This window comes from Mauremys mutica, chromosome 7 (genome assembly GCF_020497125.1).
Source record: "Mauremys mutica isolate MM-2020 ecotype Southern chromosome 7, ASM2049712v1, whole genome shotgun sequence".
Classification (NCBI taxonomy): domain Eukaryota; kingdom Metazoa; phylum Chordata; order Testudines; family Geoemydidae; genus Mauremys; species Mauremys mutica.
Window position 1 is genome coordinate 69,078,129 of NC_059078.1, and position 12,240 is coordinate 69,090,368.

General features: G+C 47.3%; 1 long non-coding RNA gene across 2 annotated transcripts in view; it reads left to right on the forward strand.

Moving 5' to 3' along the window:
- The window catches only part of LOC123375079, a 137,195-nt gene that overhangs the window by 25,760 nt on the left and 99,195 nt on the right, over positions 1 to 12,240 (forward strand). The gene's annotated exons all lie outside the window — the stretch shown is intronic.

The following is a 12,240-nucleotide window of genomic DNA, read 5'->3' on the forward strand; positions in this document are numbered from 1 at the left end:
CTACACTAGGACTTTAATTCGAATTTAGCAGCGTTAATTCGAACTAACCGCTCAACCGTCCACACCAGGAAGCCATTTAATTCGAACTAGAGGGCTCTTTAGTTCGAATTTGGTACTCCACCCCGACAGGTGGAGTAACGCTAAATTTGACATGGCTAGCTCGAATTAGGCTAGGTGTGGATGCAAATCGAACTTAGTAGCTCCGGGAGCTATCCCACAGTGCACCACTCTGTTGACACTCTGGACAGCAGTCGGAGCTTGGATTCTCTGACCAGCCACACAGGAAATGACCCGGGAAAATTTGAATTCATTTTCCTGTCTGGGCACTTTGAATCTGACGTCCTGGCTGGACATCGGGGCGAGCTCCGCAGCACCTGCAACGATGCAGAGCTCTCCAGCAGAGGAGTCCGGCCAATCCAAGAATAGAAAGAGGTCCCCAGCATGGACAGACCGGGAAGTCCTGGATCTGATCGGTGTGTGGGGCGAGGAGTCTGTGCTGTCGGAGCTGCGCTCCAGCAAGCGGAATGCAAAGACCTTCGAGAAGGTCTCCAAAGCAATGATAGAGAAAGGATACAGCCGGGATGCAATGCAGTGCCGCGTGAAAATCAAGGACCTGAGACAAGGCTACCAAAAAGTCAGAGCGGCAAACGGACGCTCCTGAGCCCTGCCACAGACATGCCGCTTCTACGAGGCACTGCATGCCATTCTAGGTGGGTCTGCCACCACTGCCCCACCAGTGACCGTGGACTCAGTGGATGGCATAGTGAACCTGGACAGTTCCTCCTCGATGTTCGCCGATGTGGAAGATGAGGAACGGTCTGTGGAGGACGGCGCAGGCGACAGCGAACACAATACCGCTTTCCCTGACAGCCAGGATCTCTTCATCACCCTCACAGAGATCCCCTACCAACCCTCCCCGGCCGTTAACCCGGACTCTGAATCAGGGGAAGGATCAGGCGGTAAGTGCTATAAACATGTAAACATTTATTTTTTATAAAACAGGTATAAAAAAATAGAAATACTATATATAAAATTTTCAATGAAAAACTATATGAAAAGTAGGTCCACACATATAGGGATTGAACAATAATCCTCCAGGGACAATTCAAGAAAGGTCTCATTTAGGTCCTCGAAAAGCCTCCGCAGGAGGTTCCTGGGGAGAGGTGCCTTGTTGGGTGCTCCATGGAAGCACACTCTTCCGCGCCAGGACATCCTTATGTAGATGGGAATCATCGCCTCCACAAGCATGGCCGCATATGGTCCTGGTCTCTGCAGGGCTTCCCTTAGCATCCGCTCTTTGTGACTCCGAGGGACCCGCCTCAGGGTGATCTCGTTCATGAAATGCTGCATCTAATTAGGGCAATTAGTGTGTTGTTACTGTTGTGAATGGTTGACTTTTACTTTGCATAACAATGACCCTCGCTTAACAGCCACGTGTTGTAGGCCACATAGGAAAAGCATACATTGATCTTTCCTGTGCACTGGCGGGAGTGGCTGGAAAAGGGTCAGAGTATATGATTTCCAGATTGCCTTTAGTGGGAGGGCACAGCTATCCATTAACTGATAAGCAGAATGTACTGTAAGGCTTACCAGGACTGTCTGCTAGACGGATTCAGCTGTCTCTCCCCACTTGTCCGCTCTCCTGTGCAATGCCGCAGCCAATGAGAGCGTATTCCGAAATCTCGAACTTGTCCTGAGATCTCGTGAGACTTGTTGCCCTGTATGGTCTTGTTCAGAGAAACTGACTAGACTGTGTTCACTGTTCGCAAACATGTATCTGTTCAAGGAAATCACTTACTTTTCCCATCACACAGCTTTGTCTCTTTCCCGGACTGCCCCGGCATCCCCCTCGCAGAGGCTGGCGCAGATTAGGCAGCGAAAGAAAAAGACTAGGGACAAGATGTTCGCGGAACTGATGGCTTGCTCCAGAGCCGAGGCGGCAGAGCAGAGACAGTGGAGGGAGACCCTATGTCAACAGCATCGCACACACATCGAACGGGAGGACAGGTGGCGGCAGGAAGACCAGCAGGCGACTCAAACGCTGCTTGGGCTAATGAGGGAGCAAACGGACACGCTCCGGCGCCTTGTTGATGTTCTGCAGGACCGCAGGCAGGAGGACAGAGCCCCCCTGCAGTGTATCTGCAACTGCCCTCCCCCGCCAAGAAGTCCTGCCCCCCCCTCACCCAAAAGTACAAGACGGCGGGGCGGTAGGGGCCGTGAGAACTGTCACTGCACCACTGCATAGCGCTAATGTACCACACACCTCTCACGCTATAAATTTGTAGAAGTGCTTCCCTTACAGGCTCACCCAGTCCCAAATCCAAGTTTCATCCCCCCAGTGTGTATTAGATTATTAAAAGCTGTTTGCTGTTATTCACTGTTTCGGTCACGTCTTTCGTGTCAGAGGATTTTTTTGTGTATGGGGGGGGAGGGGATTTATAATTGCACGGTATAGCCTACATTACCAGGGTACAGACTTGGGGCCATGATCAACTGCAGGGCACACACACACTGCAGTCAGTAGGCACCAGGGTCACTCTGTGTGGTGTATGCTGCCCCGGGTCATTCTGTGATGTGTATGCTTGTCCAGGGTCCTAGCGCCTGCCACCCCCTTAATGTTAAGGCACGCTGCCCTTACCATGCACTTCCACCGTAGCAACGAGCCTCTCCGCTGTCCTGAGCCCCAACAAGAGCCCTCATCCACGGACAGATACTCACCCTTCCCCCACACCCCTCACCCCTTCCTACGCCCAAACCCGCAGCCCACTGTCGTCATCCAAACCCCTATCCAAAGAAGGCACCACTTGCCCCTTCCTGCAAACCCACCCCTTCCTGCAATCCCTCCCCTTCATGCACAACCACTTGCAACCGTCCCCCACCCCAGAGACCTATGTAGGAGCAGGAGGATGTCATTCCTCTATGGAACAAGCGGTCTGTACATCAGTGCACACCATGCCCAGCACAGTATGCATCCATGTTTCAACACCTGAACAGAAATGCAAAGTAAAACAAAGATTTATTAATAATGAGTGTTACAATTAATTTGCTTTAAAACGTGCTTTGGAAGTGGGGGAAACTTGGAGAACGGGGTATGTAACCGCAGATCGAAATCGACACATACAGACACAGGCCCAGGGTCAGTTTCTCTTGAAAGCAAGTGGAGAGTCATAGGTTACCCTGCTCTCCGAGGAAACTTGCTTTCAAAGCCTCCCGGATACACAGCGCTTCCCGCTGGGATATTCTCTCGGCACGGGTGTCTGGCTGAGCGTAAACTGCAGCCAGGCGATTTGCCTCAACCTCCCATCCGGACAAAAAGGTCTCGCCCTTGCTCTCACAGAGATTGTGTAGCACACAGCAAGCAGCAATAACTACGGGGATATTCTTTTCGCTGATGTCCAAGCGAGTCAGTAAGCTCCGCCATCTCCCCTTGAGACGTCCGAAAGCACACTCCACCACCATTCTGCACTTGCTCAGCCGGTAGTTGAAGAGTTCCTTCTCTCTGTCCAAGGCGCCTGTATAGGGCTTCATGAGCCAGGGCAATAGCGGGTAGGCTGGGTCCCCGAGGATCACTGTAGGCATCTGCACATCCCCAACCGTTATTTTGTGGTCCGGGAAGAAAGTACCTGCCTGGAGGCGTTTAAACAGACCAGAGTTCCTGAACCCACGCGCGTCATGAACCTTGCCCGCCCACCCAACGAAGATGTTGGTAAAACGTCCCCTATGGTCTACCAGTGCTTGCAGCACCATTGAAAAGTAGCCCTTTCGGTTAATGTACTCGCTGGCCTGGTGGGCTGGTGCCAGGATAGGGATGTGAGTCCCATCTATAGCCCCACCGCAGTTTGGGAATCCCATCGCGGCGAAGCCATCTATGATGTCCTGGACGTTTCCGAGAGTCACTACCTTTGAGAGAAGTTGCTCAACGATTGCGTGGGCTACTTCAATCACAGCAACCCCCACGGTAGATTTGCCCACGCCAAAGTGGTTCGCTACTGACCGGTAGCTGTCTGGCGTTGCGTGTTTCCAGAGGGCTATGGCCACTCGCTTCTGCACACTCAGGGCTGCTCGCATCCGGGTGTCCTGGCGCTTCAGGGCAGGGGACAGCAAGTCACAGAGTTCAAGGAAAGTGCCCTTACGCATCCTGAAGTTTCGCAGCCACTGTGATTCATCCCAGACCTGCAGCACTATGCGGTCCCACCAGTCCGTGCTTGTTTCCCGGGCCCAGAATCGCCATTCCACACCATGAACTTGACCCATTGCCACCATGATCTCCACGGCGCGGCGTAACCTGCTTTGTGAGAGGTCTGCGCCACTCTGTGAATTCCTGTCCTCACCGCGCTGCCGGAGCCTCCTCGCACGATTTCTCAGCAGCTGACTGTGGAAGAGGTGGACGATAAGGTGCGAGGAGTTGACAACGGCCATAAGTGCAGCGATGATCGCAGCGGGCTCCATGCTCGCAGTGCTGTGGCGTACGCGCTGTAACCGACAAGAGAAGGGCGCGAACAGATTTCCCGCCGGAGCTTTCAGGGAGGGAGGGCGTGATTGATGGTTCAATGACAACAGTTACCCAAAAGCACCCTCGACACATTTTTCCCCAGGAGGCATTGGGAGCTCTACCCAGCATTCCAATGGGCAGCGGGGACTGCGGGAACTGTGGGATAGCTTCCCACAGTGCACCGCTTCCAAAGTCGACGCCAGCCCCATTACCGTGAACTCAGAAATTCGAATTAGTGTATTTACTGTGGATACACAAATTCGACTTCATAAGGTCGAATCCACAAATTCGACTTAAGTAGATTCGAAATAGTCTTGTAGTGTAGACAAGGCCCAAGAGAGGCCAGTCATGTCTCCAAGTTCTCCTGGAGTAGTTCCTACTATCCAATAGTGAGTATTAATTAGAAAGGCGGATTAGTCTTATAATTTAATTTCTACATTTGCAATTGTGTGTTTGCTGAAGGAAATTCTTTATTTCTGTTTGCTGTTACTTTGCTTTTACTGAGAAAGAAAGGAGGGGGGGATTCTCTCCAGAGATTAAGAAGTTTAGACCCTGTGTATTGTTCCATCTTGGATTACAGAGACAAGTTACTTTCTTTTTATTCTTTAATAAATCTTTTCTGTTAAGAACTTGGTTGATCTTTCCTTGGGTGGATTCTCAGGGAAAGGGGAGGAGGGAGGCATCCCTCTGTAGTTGGATCCCGGTATCTCTTCTAGGAAAAGGGACGCAGGGGGGAATGGTTTATTTCTCCTAGGTGTAAGAACTCCATGGATTTGGGGCTCTTGGGATCCCCAAAGATTTTGGGGAAGGACTGTGTCCCAATACACGTACATTATTGGGTGGTGGCAGCTTTTACCAGATCTAAACTAGGATTTAAGTTTAGATAAATCCATGCAGGTCCCCATCTTGTGAACCCAATAGCTCCAAGTGGGGGTGAGACCTATGACAGCAGGTTTGCACCCAACTGACGGGAGGTGCTCCCAAGAGGTGCATGTCCCCCGTCACACCAACATTTAAAGGCATCAGCTTTGTTTTGCTGATCTGCATGTCTGTGTGTCCCATTGTCCTTCCACACTGGCTGTATAACCCCATTCCTGTGAGCAGCTGGGCTATTGCCAAGTATAAGAATAGGCTTCTCCTCCTCCTGTGTTTTTTCAGCATCCTACTTGCTGCATGAAGCCAGCACAGAGTAAATGTGGACACTCATATATAAATATTAAAAAACACAAATCTATTGCACTCAACCAACTAAGCAGCTGGAATTGCACATATTATTATATGTTGCAGCATTTATTTTCATACACAGACAATTCCTGGGATCGGGATGGCAGTGTAATGAGAAACCTGTTCTTTGTTTATGGTGATATGTTAATTGATCCCTTTTGTCTGGTGGGGTGCTCTGACTGAAAGCTCTCAGGTTTACCCTTGTGCCAGATCTTCTGGGTAAGTTTGTCTGTATAAGTTTTTAAGTTATATTTGTTTTATTGTACGTCAGAAACCTATTGATAGGCACATTTAAGAATGCATTAAATCAAATGTCAGAATATTAACTCAGGGTGCGGGAGATGCCCTCTAAAGCGGCTTGGTGAATTTTGGTAAGCTTTATGTAGGCTTTAGAACCATTGATTGAACCAAACCGCCAATCCTTTGGCAGTTTACCCATCTCTAAGGCATGGCTGAGTTATCGACATCCAACTTCTACCACATTCTTAAAGTTAGTACCTTGGCAACAGATGTATTATTGTTTGTTGTTTGTGTTAGCAGTTAGAGGCCCCCACAGACACATACATAAACATAGCAAAGGACAGTCCGTCCCATGAAGAGCTTACTTTTTTTCTGTCTTGCCCATTTTGAATGTATTACTATCATCCCCATTTTAGAGGCCGAAAACTGAGGCAGAGAGAGGCTAAGTGACTTGCCCAAGGTCACAGAGCAAGTCTGTATCTGAGCCAGGTATATAACTCAGGTTATATAACTCAGGTTTCCTGAATCCCTGTCTAGTGCCTTAACCACAAGAGCATACCTCCCGCTAAAGGAAATTCTTGTTTGGAGTACACTGGTTCCCATAGCATCACCCTTCCCTGTTCTCACAGTGGTGCTTCATTCAAAATCAATTCACTCAAATTTGTGGTGTGTCTGTTTTTTTAAACATGCTTTTCATGTTCTGACTTTTCCCCAAGCCCCAAACTCTAATCAGAATGTCACCCCAAATCATGAATTCTGGGAACTTGATATTCACTTGGGATACCAGCGTAAAATAGTCAAAGGAGAAAATTGGGTAACTGTAATCTACCTCGTGAATGAGATACTGGCAGAATGAGACATCTTGAGTCTTGCTTTCCTTTTGCACCACAAGGGGAGGAGTGAATTAATGCCTGACTGTGTTAAAGCAAGGGAGAGAGCACTATTAGAGGACACATACTGGAAAGATAATTAAAATGATGGGCCACTATCATTTTAATCATTTGGACTCTGCTTCATAAAAAGAAATGAAATTTCCCCTCTTGGTCTTCAGAGTGCTTGGATTTCATGCATGATTCCCTGCTGACTTGTCTGCTGGATATAATTAAAAAATTTGAATTTTGTAATATGGCCTGTGTAACTCAGTTAGTAGCTTGTTGAGACAGCTTAGCAATGTTTTGCTTTTTTTCCTTAGTGTGTTCGCTGTTCCTCCACAAACAAACAAACAAAAAAACCCAACAACAATAACACAGCTTGCCAGACAGAAATACCAACTGTTCTTGGCACCAGGCAAACAGATTCTCTAGAATCAAGAAACACATTTCTAAGAGATGGTGGGGGAAATAAAGGCAAAATCCAGCAATCCACGGGGAAAAAATGGGAATCATTAATAAACTCTGGGAGAAATGAAGGGGGTGCACTTTTCTTGGAGCCCATATTATTGAGTACATAACTGCCCCAGGAGAGGACCACAGTATTAATTGTCACGCTGACAGTCACCTTTCATTCCCTTGTCTCCCACCTGGTCAGAGGGGAGGTAAGCTCTTACTGCTCTATTCCAGTAGCAGATTGCTTCCCCTTCCACATTGGCTCAGCTCTGTTGGCTGGTATGCCGGACTTCATTCATTTTCCATCTTGGCCTGCGCTCTTTGCCCATCTCCATGAGATGGGAAGTAGTGGCTCCTTGGAGGCTGTTCTGTCCTCCACTTCCTATGATGCAAGAGGTAGCCAGCGCAATGGGAGTAAAGGGCTCTCTTATGTCCCCTTACTCCTCTGTGAGTTTGTAGGTCAACAGACAATCTATGCAGTGGTGGGAGATAATAAATAATAGTAGTTTACATTTACATAGAGCCTTTTATTCCTAATGATGCCTAAAAGCTTTACAAATCCTACTTTGAAAACTCCATCACTGAGATGCACCCAAATCTGACAACTGGCTGATTTCTTACAGCACTACTATACAACAGTTTAGGACAGGTATTGAAGAATAAGTGAAATTACATAAGGAATTAAAGTTGGGCAGAATGTAATCACTTGGGCTAGATGTGCAGTTTGCACAGAAGAACCCTCCCTAATCAGGTGAATTTGTGAATATCAAGCCTAGGTTCAAATGTTTCACAAATCTGTGCAGGTGTTGTTCCCTAATCTTCCTCATGTCTCAGGCACAAGGTTTCCACCGAAAGCTGCACTGTCCTGAGGTATAGAGCTCTAAACTGATCATTGTGTGTGGTTACCACTGCTGCACCTTTAAAATTTAGAGCATTCTCAGCCACACAACTAAATGCTTGATTCAACTGATTTCAATGGGGCATTTCATGTTAAAAGTTAAGCATATGCTTAAGTGATTTGCTGAATGGGACCATACTAAATTATCTCCTTTATAAAGCTAAGGTTGATATTAAGGTTAATATATGTGCTTGGGGAGTGCTATATAATAGTTAACACTTATCAACAGTAATCCCTTAATATTCCCTCTACTTTGAATAAGAAATAACTCCAGTATCTCAGGAGCCGTGATATGAGCTAACCTTGTAATGCCAACTCCTGTATATCTTGTGTTTATGTGTATGCACACCTATCCTGTAGTCACCATTTAAAATACAAACAAACAAAAACACACAGTAAGGACCTGATGTGAAGTCAAGAAGAGTCTTTCCATTGGCTTCAAATGGGCTTTGGATCAGGTTTAAGTGTGTGTGTGTATCTGGATCAGGCTTGAGAGAGAGAGTGTGTGTGTGTGTGTACATATTCACAGGTCTATATTTGTGTGTGTGTATGTGTATATATATGTGTATATATATAGTCTCTCTCTGTCTCTGTCTCTCTCTCTCTATATATATATATGTGTGTATGCTTATGTGTGTATTTACATACACATTCTCACAAACAAATATATATTTAAGATTTGCTGTTCTGGAAAGTCTAGTGAATAATGTAAATGATTAAAGCAGATGCCTTGCAGAAAATATTGTACAGGCCTTCTCATTTAAATTCAGCCTCTTATTCACACTTGGTAATACACTGTGCAGTATGAATTATGGATGCCTGTTTTTATCTCTCATACTACACATGAATGTTTGATAAAGATTGTTTCCAATATTATATTTTGTCAAAATGCTCATCTAAAATTCAGTCAAAAATACTTCCCAGTAATTATGCATTGACTTAGCACTTTAAAACAAATGCCAACTGGTAGTATCATTGTTTTTCCTGAATATTTGTGCTGAATAAGGGTAAGAGACTGAGAACATTTGAAGCCAAAATTCCTTATTTATACTCAGCCCGCATGATACCAAGGTAACTACAGTCTGTTTTTTTGGGGGGAAGTGGGGGGGCGGTTTACACTGCTGTACAAATGCCTCAACCTTACCTCTTTGCCTTTTGAGGAAAGACACTGCCTTTATGCTAAAATATTCGTAATAATGTTAGGAAGTGGATTACTATCTAGAAGAGGTCTAGATTCATGTTGAAGAGATATCAAATTCATTTCCTTGGAGCATCAGGATAGCTTTATGATGTCTCTAGAAGAAGAAAGCCCAGAGGGAACAATGTTTTGGTGCCTACAGTATTTTTATTTTTGTTTTCTCTTTCTCTGGGCAGGGCCGCCCGGGGGGGGGGGCAAGAGGAGCAATTTGCCCCAGGCCCCGGGTCCTGCAGGGGCCCCCACAGAGTTTTTTTCGGGGCCCCTGGAGCGAGGTCCTTCACTCGCTTCGGGGGCCCCGGAAAACTCTCGCGGGGCCCGGGCCCCCGGAGCTTCTTCCGCTCCCGGTCTTCGCCGGCGAGGGGGTCCTTCCGCTCCGGGGTGGAAGGACCCCCCCCCCACCGGCGAATTACCGTGGAAGCGGGACCAGCCGAAGTGCAGCCAGGTCTTCCGCGGTAATTCGGCGGCGGCGGGCCCATCTGTTCCAGGACCCACCGTCAAAGTTCCCAGAAGACCCGTGGCAGGGGCCCCCCGCCGCCGAATTACCGCCGAAGACCCAGCTGCACTTCGGTGGCGGGTCCCGCTTCCGCGGTAATTCGGCGGCTGGGGGTCCCCACCGCGGGTCTTTGGGACACTTCAGCGGTGGGTCCCAGAGCGGAAGGACCCCCCGCCGCCTATTTACCGCCGAAGTGGGGGCCCCCCGCCACCGAAGACCCCAGGCCCCCGGAATCCTCTGCGTGAATTTAGTTCTCCTGAATACGCAGGCCCTGTCTCTGGGTGAATTTAGTTCTCCTGAATACGCACGACTACCAAAAGCAAAACAAGGTGCAGCCAAGTAATCTGAAAGCATTCCCCCCTTTCCCCAACAGCTCTGGCAATGAAACTAGACCATGACTACAGTGCCCCTTAGGTTACTCCAAGCCCACCCCTCTCTTGTACAGAGTCCTCTTAAATTGTATCAGACTGTCCAGGTGGTTTGTGACTATAGTCAAATGTCCAGAAAAAACTAAAGGCCTGATCCAAAGCCTACTGAAGTCATTGGAAAGACTCCCTTTGATTTGGATAAGAGTCTAAGATGAAACCTTCAGCCTCTTTTTCTCATTCAGAGGAAGTCAGTTCCAAGAGGTTGATGCTGCCTTCATGCATGGATGTATATTACTGTGCACATTGTGTGGAGAATTTGCTACACAAACCCACATGTGCAACACAGCTGATTTTGCTACTTATCTATGAATCCCTGAATCACAGTTGTTTTGTGGGAAGGCTCCGAACAGCTGCCCATGTTTCCAGCATAGACTCCCCAAATTCCATCCCAGAGTCTGTGATGGAACCACCTCAGAAGCATAGCAACCTGCGTGGAACTTGGAGGAAGGAGCACAGGCTCCAGGAGGGAAGAATTTGGAGGAGGCACCTGCATGTTTGTCTGTATGTACATGGCTAGAATGCTAGCTGCAGTTGCAGCGCCTTTGTAAATAGTTCTCTTTATTAAGAGTTTAATTTTACAAACATGGTGTCCTCTCATGTTACTATCCAACAGGCAGTACATGAACCCAAGAAGTACCAGGGGAAAATGCTGATAAGTAGGGGGAGGCACTTTCTACTGTATAAAAATCTCAGCACAAAATCAGGGCCAGTGGGCTCCTTTTTTTTTTTTTTTTGGATCCCCCTTTACTTGCTGCGCATACCTACTTGCTGCAGATCCAGCAGAGGGATCAGCACACATTGGCACATCACCATCTGTGAGTAGATTAAAGCCAGTCTTCTCTGTTCAAGGACCCCTGATCTTCCTTTCTTACTCCTTAGTTTGTCCTCACCTGCCACTTTCTAAAATCTTTTCATGTTTGTTTTGGAAGCCTGGTGTCACAGCAGTTATAAAAAAAGATAGATCCAAGATGGAGTAGTCAAACTAAGACATTTTCCAAACATATTTTTTCTAACACATAGAATAAAGATATATCATTAATATTTATATGTCTCAGGTAGTTTATGTAGCCCCATTACCACAGCATGTTAGCTGCCTTACAAACTTTAATGTACTCATTCTCACTACACCCTTTTGAGGCATTAAAGTACTATTATGGCCACACTACAGATGGGAACCTGCAGCACAAACAGATTAAGGCCTGGTCTACACTGGGGGGATTGATCTAAGTTACGCAACTTCAGCTACGTGAATAACGTAGCTGAAGTCAATGTACTTAGATCAACTTACCATGGTGTCTTCACCCCAGTGAGTCAACTGCTGCTGCTTCCCCATCAACCCTACCTGCGCCTCTCACCGAGCTGGAATACAGGAGTCGACAGGAGAGCACTTGGGGGTCGATGTATTGCATCTAAACGCGATAAATCGACCCCCACTGGATCGATCACTGCCCGCCAATCCAGCGGGTAGTGAAGCCATACCCTAAGTGACTTGCCCAAGGTGTCTCAGTCTGTGGTAGAGCAGGGAATTGAAGTCAACGTCTGTGCGCTGGTAGGCTAACGCTGAAATCACTAGACCATCCTTCCGCACTGCGCTAGGTATTTCACACACTAGAAAGAAAAGATCCCTGACCCTAAGAGTTTCCAATGTGATTTTAGATATGACAGGACAGTTGGCACAACAAGCATTGAGGGAAGTGAAGAAAGACAAGGGTCAGAACAGCAAGTTCTAGGATGCAGCATGTAATTCTTCCACTGTACCCCTTTCTGTCAAGTCTATTCACCATCACCAAACAGTTGGTCTCCAACCATATGTATATTATGGCAGGGCTGCATCTTCTGCGGTACAAAAAAAGAGACATCTGGGATGACCCTGAGCCCATAAAACTGGACAGCTGGTAGTGTATATTGAGCACCCTTACAGATTTCTTGAGACAGCTATCTC